At 35.1% G+C, this 18832-nt stretch overlaps 1 long non-coding RNA gene and 1 other non-coding gene across 4 annotated transcripts in view; both read left to right on the top strand.

Moving 5' to 3' along the window:
- The window catches only part of LOC138700628 (uncharacterized), a 901578-nt gene that overhangs the window by 106010 nt on the left and 776736 nt on the right, over nt 1-18832 (top strand). The window lies entirely within an intron of this gene.
- TRNAT-CGU (transfer RNA threonine (anticodon CGU)) lies at nt 15580-15652 on the top strand. Its single transcript has one exon. It is a non-coding gene; the product is annotated as a tRNA-Thr (tRNA).

Here is an 18832-nt window from a genome sequence, read left to right as displayed (position 1 = left end):
AAAACTTGATAGTTTTCCTAGAATATATTTCTTCTCTTATTTTATTCGCGTTATACTGCTTATATCGTTAGTAAAATTATGAAAACAATTACATCAGTAGATATATCTAGCAAAGAGTTAATATTAGTTTAAATACATATTTGTGCGTTCTATTACGTTTTCGTGAAATAAAATAAAATTGCATGCTTAAATTTGTTAATATTCTGGCGTGAGAACCGTGGCAACGTGTTCAGTAGGCAGTACTCTGCACAGCTGTACGTACACGTCAGCTGAGTTCAAGCTCCCTGTCCATAGTTCTCTCTACTGCCGAGCGGCTGACAGTTCGGTACCAGGTATTCGATAAACAGCTTACAATGTCATTCACAGTTTAGGAATACCATATGTTATTAATTTATGGAGAAAGTCGTAATTCAAGTGAGGCAAGAAGATGTACCATCAATGTTTTCCGCAATGAAGGTTACCTAATCGGCGAACTTTTGTAATGGTTTCTCAACGATTATTAGAAACTAGAAGTCTCTTACCTCGTTTCGAAAATCACACGAATAGAAATGTCTTTAAAAATGGTACCGGTTTATGGAAGCGGGAGAGATTAAAATGTTGCATTTAAAAAAAAATGTTCGTGTGATTTTGTGCAACAAACCATTATTGTTATTTTTAGACGTACAATAAAAAGTGGACTAATATTGCCAATATTGTTAAATAAAATGGAAATTTACCACAATGTTACATTAATGAGATTGAAAGTTTGTATTTGCTGTTCGTTTTATGTAAACAACGGTCCGCTCCTGCATTAGAACAGAGCATCTGTTTTGTACCGGTATGTCTGTGTACTTGTAAACTCCCTCCTCCCCATCCAGCAATGTTGCCAAAGTCTAATATTGTAGACTTTAATAATTAGTTAAATATTGCAATTAGAAAAAAATTGTGAGGACATTTTTTCTTCCTTATGACATGAACAATCATCAGTTAAAATAATGGCATTTATACCCCTTACACCCTGTACACTACAATCGAGCATCTGGCGTGAACCTTGGATTGTAGATTTAAATGAATGCTAATGCATGTTTTCAGTTTTGTGACATGTTTCAGGTTTACATTACTTGTGAAATGTCCTTATTGTCCTGTTATCGAAAAAAACTGTGAAAACTCTGTTTTGTGTTATTTTGTAGTTCACAAACTTTGGCTGTGATCGTATTTATTATTGCAGCTATATGTTAACCCTCTATTGACCGACTTTTATAAGATTGACGCCGCTTTTGATCTATCGCTTTAGCCTGTTGCTGTATACCTGTTAAGGCCGCATATGTGGCTCAAGTGCTATAGCGAGCTGGTCTTCTGTCACGTTCGATTCCCGGCCAGGTCGTGTTGGAGTTCGTAGTGGACAAAGCAGATGTTGCAGAAGGATACTCCGTTTCCCTCTGTTATTACACAAACACTCTCCACCTCCCCTCATTTCATCCAGTGTCTGCAATACAGTAAAACCTCGTGAATCCTGAATAATTGAGGGGATAAGCTGACTGATTTAACAAAAGTTCGGATTAACTTAAATAACCTAAAAGGACAGTAGAAAGCGCATTAAAACTCCGTTTATAGCAACAAAACACATTTATTATGGTGTATTTAAAGGGCATAGGCCTAAATACACTATACAGTACAGTACAATGTGAAGCAATACATGCAATGCAGTACACACGTGATATACCCAATTATGATGATGTGCCCAACGGATCTGGGTCTGCATCACTCGAAACTCTTGCTGCGGAAGTTGGTTTGAAGTACATGTCTGTATTCTTTTGGGGCAGTAATTGCATAGTTATAATGTATAAAAGTAAGTCTTAAAACGGTTCGTTAGTTTCTCCAAACTCATTGCTTCTTTTTTTGCCTGTCCGGATTAAGCGAAGTCCGGCTTATCGGGGTCTGCATTAACGAGGTTTTACTGCAGTAAAAATAGGCTGGGGTGAAGTGTTGGAGATAGTACGGTTTTCCTGTGCTTACGTATGAAGGGCATGAGGCTCCGGGCTCTTAGGGCGTATCAGGCTACTGGTGTGCGGACGGGACCTGACTCTATCACAGACTGAAGCAGGATGGACCACCTGTCAGCAGAGTCTGCTTATCAGGAAGGACTTGGGGCTCCGGGGCCCTGGAGCTTATCAGGCTATTTGTTTGCGAAATGGGACCTGGCTCTACCAGAAGCTGAGGCAGGAAGACCCACCTGTCAGCAGTATCTGCTGATCAGGAAGGGCTTGGGGTCCGGGGCACTGGAGCTTATCAGGCTATTTGTCTGCGAAATGGGACCTGGCTTTACCAGAAGTTGAGGCAAGATGGCCCACCTGTTAGCGTCGGATTCATGAACGTCATCCAGAGCGCACAATGTGCCTAAGTATACGGACTCGCCCAGATCCAGCCCTCGTAAAGCCAAACCAAACCAAGCCACAACCTGTCAGAAGGAAAGAGAAACGTCGGATTTTGGTAGATGTGCGGTCTTAAGGCATGGCAACGACCAAGATCGCATGTTCAAAACCCAGCTACTGCAGTCAATTGAAACCTGTGGTAGGCCTAAATTATTCGGAGGACCCATGTAACGTGAACGGTGTTTGACAGTCATGGAAGCTAAGAGGGTTTTATTTGACTGCAATAGAAAAAGTTTGCTCCTTTCTTATACTCGTAGAAATATATATATATATATATATATATATATATATATATATATATATATATATTTTTTAAACAATTTTAAGTGCCGTATATTTACGCAGAAGCTTGTATCTTGAAAAAGTTGTTTTCAGTTTGTGTTTCCAGTACTAAACTAATTTACAAAGCTAGGAAATAATATAATTTTGTTATCTGTGTTTAGGTACAGTCTGTCTAAAATTACTGTAATTATTGTATCATGTGTCATTCTGAAATTCAAATCATGGAGTAGTTATCACGACCACCTGCATGAGCCTCCAGAGCGCACCGTGGCTGTGAACTGCTTTTGCAGCGAAACTACAAACAACTTGTAACTGCTGCGGCTGGCTCCGTCTGTCTTTCTCTTTTTCCAAGTTTTTTTTAGCACCTTGTGAGCGCGAATTGCCCATTCATGATCATGAATGTCACATACTGCTTCATTGCGTCATAAACTTTTTTTTATCTGAATTCTATTTGTTTTTCATACAATACAACTACAGTATCATGTGAGTACAAACAGAAGTGAACTGTAAGAAGGAAGTAACACAAAGTTAGAAGGAAACTAAAACATACTTTTGTTCCATGATTAAACACTTTGAATAAAAAATGTTTTAAATTGAGAGGGGGGAAAACAACGGTGGGGATGTTGACTCCTTCGTCTCTCATTTATATCCGCGCCTGATTATCCGTCAGTTTCTTTTAGTCTCGTTTAGGCCGGTTTATCTCATCATGTTTGAAATGCTGGCGGATAGCATGAGTTCGAGCGAGAGGAATTCCCTCTCGGCAGCTCTCCTGTGCCCCGACGTGTGTTGCGGGAGTGTCAGCTAATTAAGCGAGTTCGCTGTTGCAGACGGCTGGTTTCTGTTGAAAAGAATGCCAAATTGAAACGTCTCGTATGAGCAGATTGCTAGTGACACATGGTAATTGTTTGGTAGTTGATGACCTCTGGCGTCTTGGCTTACTATAGGTACTGTATGAAAACGAAGAAAAAGGAATGTTTGCTTTTACAGACATGATGGAGGAAAGATAAAAGCCTGTTTTATCATAGATTTCATTTAAAATGTTGACACTTTTGACTCCTACCATACCCATCCCACTTGGGTAGGTAGATGAAGTAATGAATTATGGGGTGATCCACTGTGGGGGATATCCCCTTCCCCCGAGGTAAGATTTCTACATCTGGAATTTCTCATGCATCTCAACTATTTTATCTCAATTTTAAGCAATTTGTGCTAAGTATAACTTCAACAAATCTGAGTTAAAATTAACGAATCCCGTGTTTTCAGTCTCTCTCTCTCTCTCTCTCTCTCTCTCTCAACAGCTTAATAATAATAAAAATAATAATACTAATAATAATTATAATTATTGTTATAATAATTATTATTATAATTATTACAATTATAATAATTATTATTATAATTATTACAATTATTATGATTATTATTATGATTATTGCAATTATTACAATTATTATAATTACTATAATAATAATAATAATAATAATAATAATAATAATAATAATAATAATAATGTACTGATACGGAATTAAAATCTGAAGCGAGTCTTCATGGGAGTCCACCTGTATGTAGGCAACAATTTCGTACGACTGTCTACAAGTAGCATGTATGCAAGGGATCTTGTTTACTGCAAATGCGCAGTGTGCTGTGAGCGAAACTTGTACAATAAGGTAGTTCCAAAATGTTATTTCCTTATCTGTACATATCACAATTTAATTTAGGATGTTCCCTGTTATTATTAATATTATTACTATTATTATTATTATTATTATTATTATTATTATTATAAATTATTGTTAGTATTAATTATTAGTATTATTATTAATTGTATTTTTAATTAATAAGTTTATTATTGTCGTTATTGAGTGTAATTAGTTACCACTGCCACCGGGTATATACCCATTGCAGTGTGAATAAATACATACACACATACATACATACATACATACATATTTAAGCAATTAATTTGTAAAACGGGCCAATGCAATTTAAATGTATATATAATGTGAATAAAAGATATAGGATATATGCATTAAAAAGAACTATATATATTTATTTATTTATTGCACAATTTACGCTTGAAAAGCATGGCAGCTATAAAAAAAAGTGTTTTTTTTTTTTTTTTTTTTTTTTTTTTTTTTTTTTTTTTTTTTTGCTAATTATCGACAATAGACTTCACATAAAAATCAACGTTCAGTATTCAGAAAATGTGTGGAAAAAGAAAGGGAGTTGTGAGAATGAAGTTTTTAGCAGGTGGATAATAAAACATAACATGTTTACCATTTATAAAATGTCAGTGTATACAGTTTAATTGGTTTTTTTATTTTATTTAAATAAATTATTGAATAAGTATCTTCACTGCTGTATGACAATGTAGTAAATACATGAGTCCAATACAAAAAGGGGGAATGTCATATTTGTGAAAAATGAGATGAATGTTCAGTACTATAGATCAAAGGGAGTAGAATACAATACACTTTGTTGCACTGCAAGAAAGATGATAACTCCAGATCTATATTGTGTTGAGGAATTGGTATAAAACACAAAAAGGAGGAATGTCAAAGTTTAAATTTCATTTCCTGCAAAATGAAATAAATTGGACGTTCTCCTTTTTCGCAGTGGACTCTTCAATAAATAAATAAATAAATAAATAAATAGATAAATATTTAAATATTTAAATAAATAATGTTAATGATCAATTTTGCAATGAGTTTGAACACACAGTAAACACACTGCTCGATCATATACTAGGTCTATCTCCCTTCATCTGATTGTCGAATTCCTGTGCTTTGAAATCTGTCCACCTCGGCACTGTGCATAGAATCTGTGTCATAAATGTATTGAGGAAAACTCTTCTCTTAAATTAAACTATGACTTAAATAATAATAAAATTAATAGAGCACACTGTATAAAAGACCTTGCGCTATTTTTTGACAGTAGTTCTTTAAAAACACTACTTTATGGTCTCACAAAATGGCCCACAAACAAAACATTACAGTATTGTACTCGCCAAACTTGGACGATCCCAGCTCAGAGGAAAGAAGTCAAAGAAGTCACATAAACATGCTCTCGATGTTTATATTATGCAGTTGGCCGCGTCCGATAACTGAATTGCTTTACAACAGGATTGCCAAACATAGACGGTCTCAGCCGAGTAGAGAAGTCAGCTTATAATAATTAATAATAATAATAATTTATTTATTTATTTAATCTGGCAGAGCTAAGGCCAGTAGGCCTTCTCTTCCGCCCAGCCAGACTCTAATTCTAATTGAATACAATTGCTTATCTTGCCACAAGAGATAACTAGTAACTTCTCTGTTAAAAAAAAGCATCGTACTTGCCTCAGCCCAGCGGCTGGGCTAATTCTGTAGTGCTCGGGAAAAGTGGCTCAAGTCAGAAATGTTAATTTTACAGGAGAAGACAAAAAACTGTCTTCACACTGGTTTATGTCAATTTGATTTCCTTCTGTATGAATTATTCTAATGGGAGAAATACCTACGTCTCTTTTCCCAAGCGAGCAGATCTTCCGTAAGTTGTCAATAAATTAATAAAAACTTTTCGTGGAAACTGGCTTATGCCACTTTTACCAAGCATTGCAGAATTCAGAGTCATAATGTGACAACGCTGCATAACTAACAGGCATGCACCGTATGATTTATTATGTTTTGGATAAGACACGAGTCAGTAGAGTGGTGAGTGAGGTCGTCTAAGCTTGGCGAGAACAATACAATGTACTGTAATATTCACAAAAGGAACGCCACTGTCACCAACATATGAAAAAACCATGTCAAACTTAACTTAGTAACTTCAAAATTAAACAAGTGAATACTGTCCTGTCTCTAGATTTCCAAGTTGTCTAGTCAAATTTCACTGCCATTTACATATTTCTGAACAAACGACGAAGAATATAAGTCGGAGGCACCGATTTTGGTAGATGACCTCGATGACATTTCCAGTAGGCGAGCCAATATTGTTTGTGTAAGCTGCGAGAATGAGCTGTGATAACATTCCGAGTCTTTCATATTTTCATAACAGCAGCTCGTATCAATTACCCTTATTATGAAACACACCACGGTACAGTCCTACTCAAAGAATACCTTAAATAAATGTAAATGACTTCCGTTCGCAATGATTTTACAATATGTCGCCTACATTTTCTAAATTAAATTAATTCTTAAGTAAAAGGAAAAAGCATTGCATTGCGCATAGATATATAATCCTACCCTTACCAGATCAATATACAAGATTTGTCCAGTAATAATCTAGGGATCTTCTACTGGTGGTTCGACAATTCAAGTTAATAAAAATACGATTCTTCTTAATAATCAAAATACAATTTGGTTAATTGGGTAAAATTGCATGCTGCGGAAGTTAGATTTATATAAGGGTGTAATAAATAGGATTGTAATGAATATTACACGCACATTGTGAATAGAACATACATACCCCCTTAAATACTGTACATGTGTTACCTGTGTTTATGTATATTTGCGGTAACCGATGTTTAATTTTTTTAAATATAATTCATAGTACTGAAACTGCCATATTGAATTCGCACAAATTGTATTATTCGTAATTTTCGTCTCGAAATCCCCTAAGATATCTAATTTAATTTTTCACCCATTTTTGTCCCACTCCACCACTTTAGGGGCAAAGTCGGACTAAATAATACCTTATTCGAAATCTGTGATCGCAAAGATCCCCAGATATCGACTTTCATCGAGATCGGATGACATGAGATTTCTCACTCCCTTCTGCCTTTTCATCAATACCTTAGGATATGGTATTTAAAAAATCTAAGAATGTTTAACCAATATTGTAGAGAGTAACCTTCATTTTAAATTTTACGTCTCTAGTTAAATATAGTTTAGTGAATTTTTAAATCGTCGGCTCCTTTCTCTCTCCTCTCTGCTCGGAAGAAAAAAAAAAAAAAAAAAAAACTGAAGTTATTTGAAGGAAGTAGCCTACATGAAATTGATTTTTTTTAGTTTCCTTATACATTTTAGAAACAATTCTGAGAGATGAGATGAATAGTCTAACCCAATTTTATGAGTGAATTTTTGTTTTAAATTTAAAGACTGCACGTCTGCTGGTTAAAAAAATAAATCGGTATAATTATATTGATCATTACTGCCTCCCATTTTCCATCCCTTAATGTTCGTATTTCGTAAAACTCAGTCTTATCTATTGACTAAGGATTTTTTTTTATTTTATTGGTGTATTTTACGACGCTGTACCAACATCTAGCGTCTGAATGATATGAAGATGATAATGCCGGTGAAATGAGTCTGGGGTCCAGCACAGAAAGTTACCCAGCATTTGCTCGTATTGGGTTGAGGGAAAACCCCGGAAAAAACCTCAACCAGGTAACTTGCCCCGACCGGGATTCGAACCCGGGCCGCCTGGTTTCGCGGCCAGACGCGCTGACCGTTACTCCACCGTTATGGACTTGACTAAAGATTAACATATTTTCATATATATATATATATATATATATATATATATATATATATATATATATATATATATATATACCTATATGGAAATATGTCACGAGACATAATCATATACTTTGTCTTTTCGGGATTTACTACCAAACCTATCGCTTTATTTGCTTCAAGTATAATTTCCGTGTTTTCCCTAATCGTTTGTGGAGTTTTTCCTAACATATTCACGTCATCCGCATAGACAAGAAGCTGATGTAACCCGTTCAATTCCAAACCCTCTCTGTTATCCTAAACTTTCCTAATGTCATATTCTAGAGCAAAGTTTAAAAGTAAAGGTGATAGTGCATCTCCTTGCTTTAGCCCGCAGTGAATTGGAAAAACATCAGATAGAAACTGGCCTATACGGACTCTGTTGTAAGTTTCATTGAGACACATTTTAATTAACCGAACTTGTTTCTTGGGAATACCAAAGACACATGTAGACTACTGTAATATTTGTTTACTTTTTGAAGGTGACTGTCCAGATCCAATAGAATACTCGGGCGTGCATGTTTACTCTTATGTCCTACCCATTCCACTGCGACAGAGATAACAACCGATCTTGCAGCGGTGAGGAACTCGCTCTCGAGTTCACATTAACAAAATCCATCTGCCGAAATCCCTGGCGCCAACTATACCAATGTTTTTCATCACGAGCACACAGATGTTTTTGTTTATCGCTCTTCCATAAATTAAGTTGATACGTCGGTGCCATGTCTTATATCAACAGTAATATACTTTTTTCCTCAAATATTAATTGCCAACAATAATGATTAACAAGGCGATTATACTGAAAACAGAAACACGCTCTGACCTCTGAGCGGTGTTATCACAATGTGTGGGCGTGTATAATCGCCCAAGAATGTTATGAAAGATTTAAGTGAAAAGAATAACAAGCGAATGTATAGCTTCAGTGTCAAAGAGTTGCCGGCGTTAACCATCTGTACGTAGGCAACAAGTTTCGTACGACTGTCCACAAGTACACACAGGCGCTCTTGATTACTGCACATGCGCAATGCGCTGTGTCTGGAACAAAATTAGGCGGGCCATTTTTTTTCTCAAAAATGTACGTATGGATTTCTAAGATCTTGATTCCTATCTTTATGCAAGGTCTTTAATGGTGACAAAACATTTGAAGATTTCATGACAAAATTGGCTTTCGTGTTCTTACGAAGGATATGAGAATATTCTCAAACTTATCTACAACATTAATTCTAAATCTTTTTCCCTTGTCTTCAGATGCATTAACTCTGCAAACGTGTTTGGCTAAAACTATTAGAATTTGTATAAGAGTAAAATAAATATTTATTATAATTATGAAGTATCATCATCATAATCATTTTCATTAATATTGTGTTATTATTGTAACCCTTGTGCTATCCTATTATTGTCTATAATGTTACACAGTTGGCTAGAATAATAATAATAATAATAATAATAATAATAATAATAATAATAATAATAATAATAATAATAATAATCATCATCATCATCATCATCACATAAATGAAAGTGCAGAATCATAGAAAAAATATCCCTTATTTTTGTAACTTCAACCAGTCACTCAATCTGTTGCCGGTAATTAGGAAATAAAATTATTCCAACATACAGAGTGATTCATGAGGATTTACCGTCCTTTACGGAGCTTATTCCTGAAGACATTTTGAGCAAAAAATATAAATATATTTCCTATCACGGCCGACTTGATGTGCTCGCTTCGCTTCTCCTTTACCGGCCTTGACAATTCATTTTGATCCCTGTGTTAAAGCTGTAATCGAGAAAATATGAAATTCCCGCCAGATGGCACTGACTCCCAAGTTCACTGAGGAATGTGTGTATGGTTTCTTGTACGATTATAATTCGTAATATTGCGCTTCTTTCTACTGGTATGTGAGTTTATTGTGATATGATTCAAAATGACGTATTGTTGTGTACTATTGTGTACTTCGAATAGAAAAAAAGAGTGAAGGAGCAATGTCATTCCACGAATTTCCGAGTGACAGGGAAAGATGATTATATTTCGTGACCATAATATTGGAGTTGTATACTTCGAAGAGGTGGAAAAATTCAAATATTTTATTTTACTTTAGTAGGTTATTTTACGACGCTTTATCAACATCTTAGGCTATTTTGCGTCTGAATGAGATGAAGGTGATAATGCCGGTGAAGTGAGTCCAAGGTCCAACACCGAAAGTTACCCAGCATTTGCTCATATTGGGTTAAGGGAAAATCCCGGAAAAAACCTCAACCAGGTAACTTGCCCCGACCGGGAATCGAACCCGGGCCACCTGGTTTCGCGGATAGACGCGCTAACCGTTACTCCACATGTGTGGACAAAAATTCAAATATCTTGGAGTAACAGTGACAAATATAAATGACATTCGGGAGGAAATTAAACGCAGAATAAATATGGAAATGCCTCTTATTATTCGGTTGAGAAGCTTTTGTCATCTTGTCTGCTGTCAAAAAATCTGAAAGTTAGAATTTACAAAAACAGTTATATTACCGGTTGTTCTGTATGGTTGTGAAACTTGGACTCTCATTTTGAGAGAGGAACAGACATTACGGGTATTTCAGAATAAGGTTCTTAGAAAAATATTTGGGCTAAGAGCGATGAAATTAGAGGAGAATGGAGGAAGTTACATAACGCATAACTGCACGCATTGTATTCTTCACCGGACGTAACTAGGAACATTAAATCCAGACGTTTGAAATGGACAGGGCATGTAGTATGTATGGGCGAATTCAGATATGCATATAGAGTGTTAATTGGGAGGCCGGAGGGAAAAAGACCTTTGGGGAGGCCGAGACGTAGATGGGAGGATAATATTAAAATGGATTTGAGGGCGGTGGGATATGATGATTGGGACTGGATTAATCTTGCACAGGATAGGGACCAATAGCGGGCTTATGTAAGGGCGGCAATGAACCTCCGTGTTCCTTAAAAGCCATAAGTAAGTAAGGGAAAGATGCGAAAATGGCTTAAAGTGATTTCACGCCGAGACTTTCTTCCTAAAGCAACTCCCCATCTTCAGTCGTTTGTAGTTTACATTTCAGGGAAGAAGATTATTCTAATAATGGAAATTTAGACTAGTAAAACCAAATGCTGTGCCAACAATATCCCTCATTATCCTAGGTATAAGTGACAAATATCAGAAGGCCATGACGAACAGTTACTAAAACTGATCTCCCTCCACCCGAGAAACGCAAATCTTTTAGTAATATTGGTTTTTAATCAGATGTTACAAGAGAAGCAGGATGAGATAACGAAAACAACCGAAAAACTCCAACTAATTGAAAGAGATCCGTTACATAAAGAACAAGAAAATGTATGGAAAGAGGCCGATGAAGGCAGTATTCATGCAAAATTGATTCTAGATCAGCTGCTTAATCATCGAAAGAGAATACCAAACAAGAATATATTAGAAAATGTGTGTTCAGAAATTGAGCGTTACTGTGTAGATGCCCTCTCTTGCAATGCCAATTTGTGATGAAGACGGCCAAAACGGACTTGCTAATATCATTACTGTGAAATTTGTTAGGCCGTTTCTAGATAACATTGCAGCAGCTTTAACTGAAAAGCTTGTTCCTTCGAAGAATGCGGCTTATAATCCACTGAGTCGCAAAATCTTGAAACTATGATTCTTGAATCTGCAATATCAAGTGGAATGTATCAGTGCAGTGAGTGAAATTATAAAACTCAGTACAAGTTATGGTAAATAATTACCCAAGTGATTACTTTGAAACATCGCAGTTTAGCCTAGGGGTGCTACTCAGCGAATGAACTACAAATTACGCCTCTGTCATCATGTTACTTAAACTAAACAGGTTACTGTGTGGTACCTTCCCTGCTTTTAAACTCACTCTTTTATCATAATTAACAGAACTAAACATAATAATACTTATTATTTTCTTATTTATTATTTATAAGTGTTATTATTACTCTTTAATCATTTATTTTAATTCATATTGAGTATTTCTTCTGTGGACACCAGAGCTTGGCAGATAGCGCCTCGTGGTGGAATTGAGAAATTATCCAATTTCAAGAAAATATTACTATTGTCAAGGCCGTATACAAAAAAAACGAAGGGAACATCAAGTCGGCCGTATTCCTATTCTCCTAGTATAATGGCAGTTGACACTAAACGTACAGTTTCCCTGGAAAAGGATGAGACGATTGAATATTCCTAAGTCTCAGATGTAAGACACTGCGCATGATCGGAGACCAGAGCACTGATACACAAGATAACGAATATTTAGTTACTTAAATTCAGGCTATTTGGTTTGTTACTAGCATCGTTCCGAAATTCACTTAAAAAACTGCAAAAAATATGATAATATTACGTAAATAAAAGATAAATATATGCATAAATCGTGTAGTTAAATCGACAATGGACCTTCGTGACTAGATCGACACTCCGCACAGAAATGAAAGCTTTCATGTAGTTTCCATAGCTCAGACGGTAAGACTTCTGCGTGTTGCGTAGAAGGGTGCGAGTTCGATTCTTAGTCTACACAACGATTTTTTTTGTCTAGATAACGTTGAAGTAGCTAAGTAACGTTGAAATAGAGTTTTACAAAGTCCTGAGATTAAGTGTTAATGATCGCAAACAATACAAAATTACAAGTTGTAATATTATAAACGTTAATCTAATGAATGCATTTATACACACACATATATACAATGTAAATGCATATATATTAAAAACTAACAATTAAAATGAAATTAAAAGAAAATATATATAATAATAATAGACAAACTTTTACAAAGGTTTAGAGTCCTTAGGCTATGTCATTTGTTGAGTAATTATTACAATATTTTATTAATAGCTTTCTCATATGTGTAAGAAATGCACTCGCACAAAACAATTTTTGTTAAAAGTATGGCTTTGGATTATTTCATTCTCACCCCTGCAGTTAATTTTAACTATTTTATCTACGTGTTTGCATTCAATTTTATTCATGTTATGATTGAATGTATAAGCACTGTTGCAGTTATTGACTAATTACATATATTAATAATAATTATTAAATACATCTGTTAAGTAACCAATTGCAGTATCTTTTGCAAAATCTTGAATGTTTAAGTTGTCAATAATATTTCTGTACTATATACTATAATACGTTAAAAGAATTTGCAATAGATTTGGGATCCCCTACTTTATAATCATTGGTTTTAATGAAAAAATATTTTCTTTCTTAGGATATCTACAAGTTTAAATTTAATAATATTCCGAATAGGTTTAATTGCATTATCTGAATTTTGTACTTTTCTATTCAAATATATTCTATTTCCCTCTTTCACAATTTTTGATGAATTACACTGTACTTCTTGCAGTATTTAAGAACATGAGGATCATTACATTGCAACTCATTACATATAGATTCTTCTTTTTAATACATGAGATTTTTAAGTCCCTGCGTTATCTACATGTTTTTACTTTTGAATTTTTTTCACAACATTGAGTGGAGAACATCAACTGAAGTGATTATGAAATTAAGTGAAAAATTCAATATATTTACTCTTAATATCAGTAGTACCAGTATCATAATATATGTTTTTCCAAGATTCATTTTGTAGACATAAATGTAAATAATCATTAGATATAGCATTTACGATCCTTTTTTAGTTTTTAAATTAATATTTTGAAATTGTTCAGTGACATTGGAAACACTTAGGATTTGTTTATCATGTTCAGACAAGCCATTCATTATAGGTTCTGTCGAATAGGAATTCAGTCTAATTCTGTGTACAAAACATTTATCAATGGCTGTGCTACTTCAGCTTAGATTTAATTTGATTAGTTTCGCAACAATTGGACTTCCTGTTATATCCTGTTATTTAGATATTTAATTTAGGGTTGATTTATTAACTCTTACTATGCAAGATGCCTCTTATTTCAATAATTCTATATCACGTTAGTCATTGCCTACACTAAAGTATTATCGTCATCCCTCATTTCTCATCGTAATGGCGAACCTACGTGACATGAGACAGCGAGTTATAGCTCTAGTTGAGGCTGGATATGGGGCTAGATCTGCTGGCCGTTTGGTCGGTGTTCCTGGAAGTACAGACGCGAGGTGGGTCTTACGATGGACCTGGCGTTATAGAACGCATCGATGGCCGGTTTAATGCGGGAACTTACGAGCACATTCTTGAAAATATATTCCTTCCCTCCGCCCGAGAACGTTTTCCCGAAGGAACATTGCTGTTCCAGCAGGATAACCATCCCGTGCACTATGCTGCAAGCATTCAAAGATGGTTTCAAAGGAGACCCGAAATCGAAATCATTAATTGGCCTCCGAAGTCACCTGATTTGAATGTCATCGAAAATTTATGGGCGGAATTGAAAAAGAGAAGGATAGCCACCTATGCCACCGACGCCCTCGAAATCGAGACGAATTGTGGGATCAAGTTGTTGACACCTGGGAAGATCTCGCCGGGGATCAGAACTTATTCCACAATCTCGTGACATCCATGCCGGATCGACTTAGAGCTGTAATAGAAGCTGATGGCATGTGGACAAGATTTTAAGTTAACAGGTCTCTTTTTGTTTCTTATGACTTTTGTTTGAGGAAGAATACTTTTAACTTCCAAGTAAGATTTATCTTTTTGACGAGATTCAGCCCACTTGTAAGACCCAGAAATTGGGCATAAATTATTCCATATTTTTCGACAAATTAGACAGTCGAGGAACTCTGAACAAATTAATTACACCTCAATAAAAAAAAGTTTTACCCGGGATCGAACACGAGACGTTTCGGTTATACAGTAGAACCGACACGCTACTATATGAGCTACCGAGACAAGACAGTGACAGCAGCTGTCCAGAATGTAGATTCCTTAGCAGGCATTTACCATTCGGTACAGTGAAGCAATGATATTTTGTGACTCGAGCTATGTTGTGAAATCCTGGCCTTAAATGGCAGTCTTCTTCGTGATCCTTATTCTGGTCCTTGTCCTTGTTGTGGTCCTTGTAACAATTCTTGTACTATTTGTCATGGTATGTATCGTTACGTCGATATCGAGTGAACCGCGCTGTAGAACTTTAACTTCCGACGACCAAGAATCGTCTCATTCTTTTTAAGGGTAACTGTACGTCAACATATATGCCTAACTTAAAGTCAGGCCACAAAGGGAAACACTGAAGGAGGAAGGTTCGATCCGGTGCTGTGGATTTATTTCGGCGTAGCTCAGTGGTCAGAGAGCTTGGTACGTTGAACCATGGACCCGGGTTCGATCTCCGGGCGCCGGAGTGAATTTTTCTCCTTAAATATTAATTGTCAATATTACAGATATTATTCTGTAGGACACATCAATAAAATCTTTAATGATCTCATAGCTAGCAGTGCATATTTCTGTACAGATTACTGTGCACTTAACTGCGGACTCCCGGCCAAACAAGTCCGGCGTAGCTCAGTGGTCTGAGCGCTTGGTACGTACAACCAAGGACCCGGGTTCGATCCCCGGCGCCGGAGCGAATTTTTCTCCTCAAATATTAATTGTCAATATTACAGATATTATTCTGTAGGACATATTAATAAAATCTTTAATGCTTCCAAGGCTTGCCTATAGACACTGAATAACTCATGTAAATAAACTTGTCTTAATTTTGGTATTATTATTATTATTATTATTATTATTATTATTATTATTATTATTATATTATTATTAATGATATATTATGGTTTTTATGTCGTTTTTATATTTACTACTACTACTACTACTACTACTATTATTATTATTATTATTATTATTATTATTATTATTATTATCATCATCATCATTATTAATTATGTATTATGCGGGTATTTCTGTTATTTTTATATTTTGCTATAAGTGAAAGAGCAGCAGAAATAAATCTATTAAATAAATAAGTAAATATATAACATTCTTGAAGTTAGTGACATGTTGTTTGAAAGAACAGGAGAATGTAGAAAGAATTGGTACGAACATATTCAAAGAATAAATGATTGTAGAATACCCACAGAGTGTTGAAGTATAAATCCAGAGGACGACGAAGCCAAGAACGACTTGTTAGAAGATGGATCTAAAAACTATAATTTGAAGCCGGAACATGCCATCTGTTGACACAAACACTCTAAACCTTGGTAGATTATTATTATTATTATTATTATTATTATTATTATTATTACTATTATTATTATTATTATTATTATTATTATTATTATTATTATTATTATTATTATTATTGCAATAATAGTTCCTACTTAAATTATTCTCAAGGCGATTGCGTGGATTTCTATTCTATTCTGAAAAATTATGATTGGAACAGTATTTATCAGATGTAAATGCTGCCACTAATTCATTGTCTCAAGTTATAAATAATACTATATTTATTATCTTGCATATCTTTGTAATATTATTTTATATGGTTCCATTCTTCATTTATGATTGCATTATTTCATTTGTAATTATCATTTTAATTAATTGCCAATAATTTAATTATATCTTTGTACTTTTATTGTAAATTATTGCTAATGTTTTTGTTATATTGTTTGTGCTGAACTGTAATTGGCCTCTGGTTGTTGTACAGCACATTAAATATAAGTAAATAAATAAAATAAATAAATAAATAAATAATTATTATTTAATTAATTTTTTAAACTACAAAGGCAGTTCATACCCTTTTGTCCCGTTCTTTCACACTGCTGTAGATTAAGTGGTACAGTAAAGTCTGCAGAAAAAACCACATCTTCTTAGTAGACATTTCAGTAATACGTCAATTTCCTTGTAACCGATTTAAGTTTCTATAAAACCTGTGAATATATCAGCTTATTTCAGCGGCGACACAACTTTGATAGATTCATCTCCACTTGACGGCTGGCCATGAACTGCTATGGATACTGTATTTTCTCTATCCCCGAATGAATCACGTTAAAGCTCACTACTTAATAAATAGGTGTCAAATTGTTTCTAACGCACGTAACTGGAAGTGGTTAGGATACTACTATCATTACTGGTACCCCGGAATAAAGCATCTTCCAATAAGCTGTATCTACAGACGAGGTTATGTAACATTTTACCTACCAAGAAACAAATTTTAGTACTTTTCTGGGACAATGAATAAAGGCGGCAAAATTCAAGATACAGACACAGTGAGTAAAAGACCTCTACGCCTATTAAGAAACATGATTTGGAATCTACTCTCTTGTGCAGGAGTGGCGCCAGAGTAAGAGCTTTGAATCCGTGACCACCTTCCTGCCCTCTCCAACTCTACAGAGATGCTCTGCATTGAATGTGCGCTTTTAACTTGGTTCAGAGCACTTCCAATGCAAAATACTCAACGGTCATCTTCACATTTAGGTCACAACGTTTCCTAACAATTAGCCTACTTCAAGGATTTTCTTATCACTGTGTATAGATTAAAATGTTTCTATTTTAAATTCTTATTCAGACAGTTGATTGAACAAAACAATTGTTTTACTGTTATTATGTTTGTTTCCCATATACTGTATGTGATGAAGAAGTGGAAATTTAATTGTATTCTAATCATTAACAGTATTAACTATTAGAATAATTTTCTTTGGCCAGTAACAGGGCTAATCTATTTCTGTAAGAATTACACTGTCGTAAAGCACAAATAAGAAGGACTGCCGCATCCAACATCCAGCGATAGCACCTGAGCACATCTATCCCTAATCTCTCTCATGCCCTAATTTCATGACATCACTCTTACTTGAGTCCGGGGAGACTGACAGTACTGGACTGGGTGCATGGTTCGCCTGCCATCTAACATTATGAATGGTGCTACCAGTGACTGATGGTCTTAATCGTCATGTCCTCTGCCAATCTCTTTAATAGTCAGATCTTTATATTACCCCCTTAATCTGGTTGCTACTGAAATTTCAAGATGACGCTCAATAATGTATCCTCTTTTAGTCAAACATTTTAGAGACAAAATAAATGAGCCAATTGGCTCGGTTTCCTAAATTGACATCACTGTGGTTTCGCGGTGATTTTTCTAAGGCGTTAAAACGAATATCGGGATAACACCTAGATGAAATGGACCGCGGATTTACATATCCTTCCATATCTCTCTCGAATTTTAAAATTGTGTCGTTTACTTCGGCTAGCAGTGGAGAGATTCGATTTTGTGCAACGTCGCTTCTTCAGCACCATGAACCCATACAAACTCGTGTCCGTTTTAGATTAAAGGCTCATTCACAATGAAAATTAAACATAACGTAAGCGTTAACTTAAGAATGTAAACGTTACGGTAAAATCAAGAAATCATATCATCATTCACGATGGGAACATAAACATAACAGCAAACATACTTGGTAACCATGGAAACATAACAACGACGCCATTTCCTCATATTCTGTCGTATACTTCAGCGCTCCACGATTGTGTACTGTTTCCAAATCACATAAGCATAAGCATGAAAGTTTGGAGTTTGCAAACATAGAGTTTGTCAATGTTTATGTGAATCATTGTGAAAGATCCAATTTAGTAGCCTGGGCGCAAACTTCTGTGTTTATGTTACGGTTATGTTTAATTTTCATTGTGAATGGGCCTTAACTCTTAAAAACTGTGCGTCCATTATAGTAGCCGGCTATTATTATGGTCATATAATATTTTATAAATTGTATGTTATATAAAAAATACATTGATATTCTTTAATTTTATGTAAC

Source organism: Periplaneta americana, chromosome 1 (assembly GCF_040183065.1).
Source record: "Periplaneta americana isolate PAMFEO1 chromosome 1, P.americana_PAMFEO1_priV1, whole genome shotgun sequence".
In the NCBI taxonomy this organism is placed as follows: Eukaryota; Metazoa; Arthropoda; class Insecta; order Blattodea; family Blattidae; genus Periplaneta; species Periplaneta americana.
Note: the sequence above shows the minus strand (reverse complement) of the source record. Positions and strands in the feature narration are given on the sequence as shown.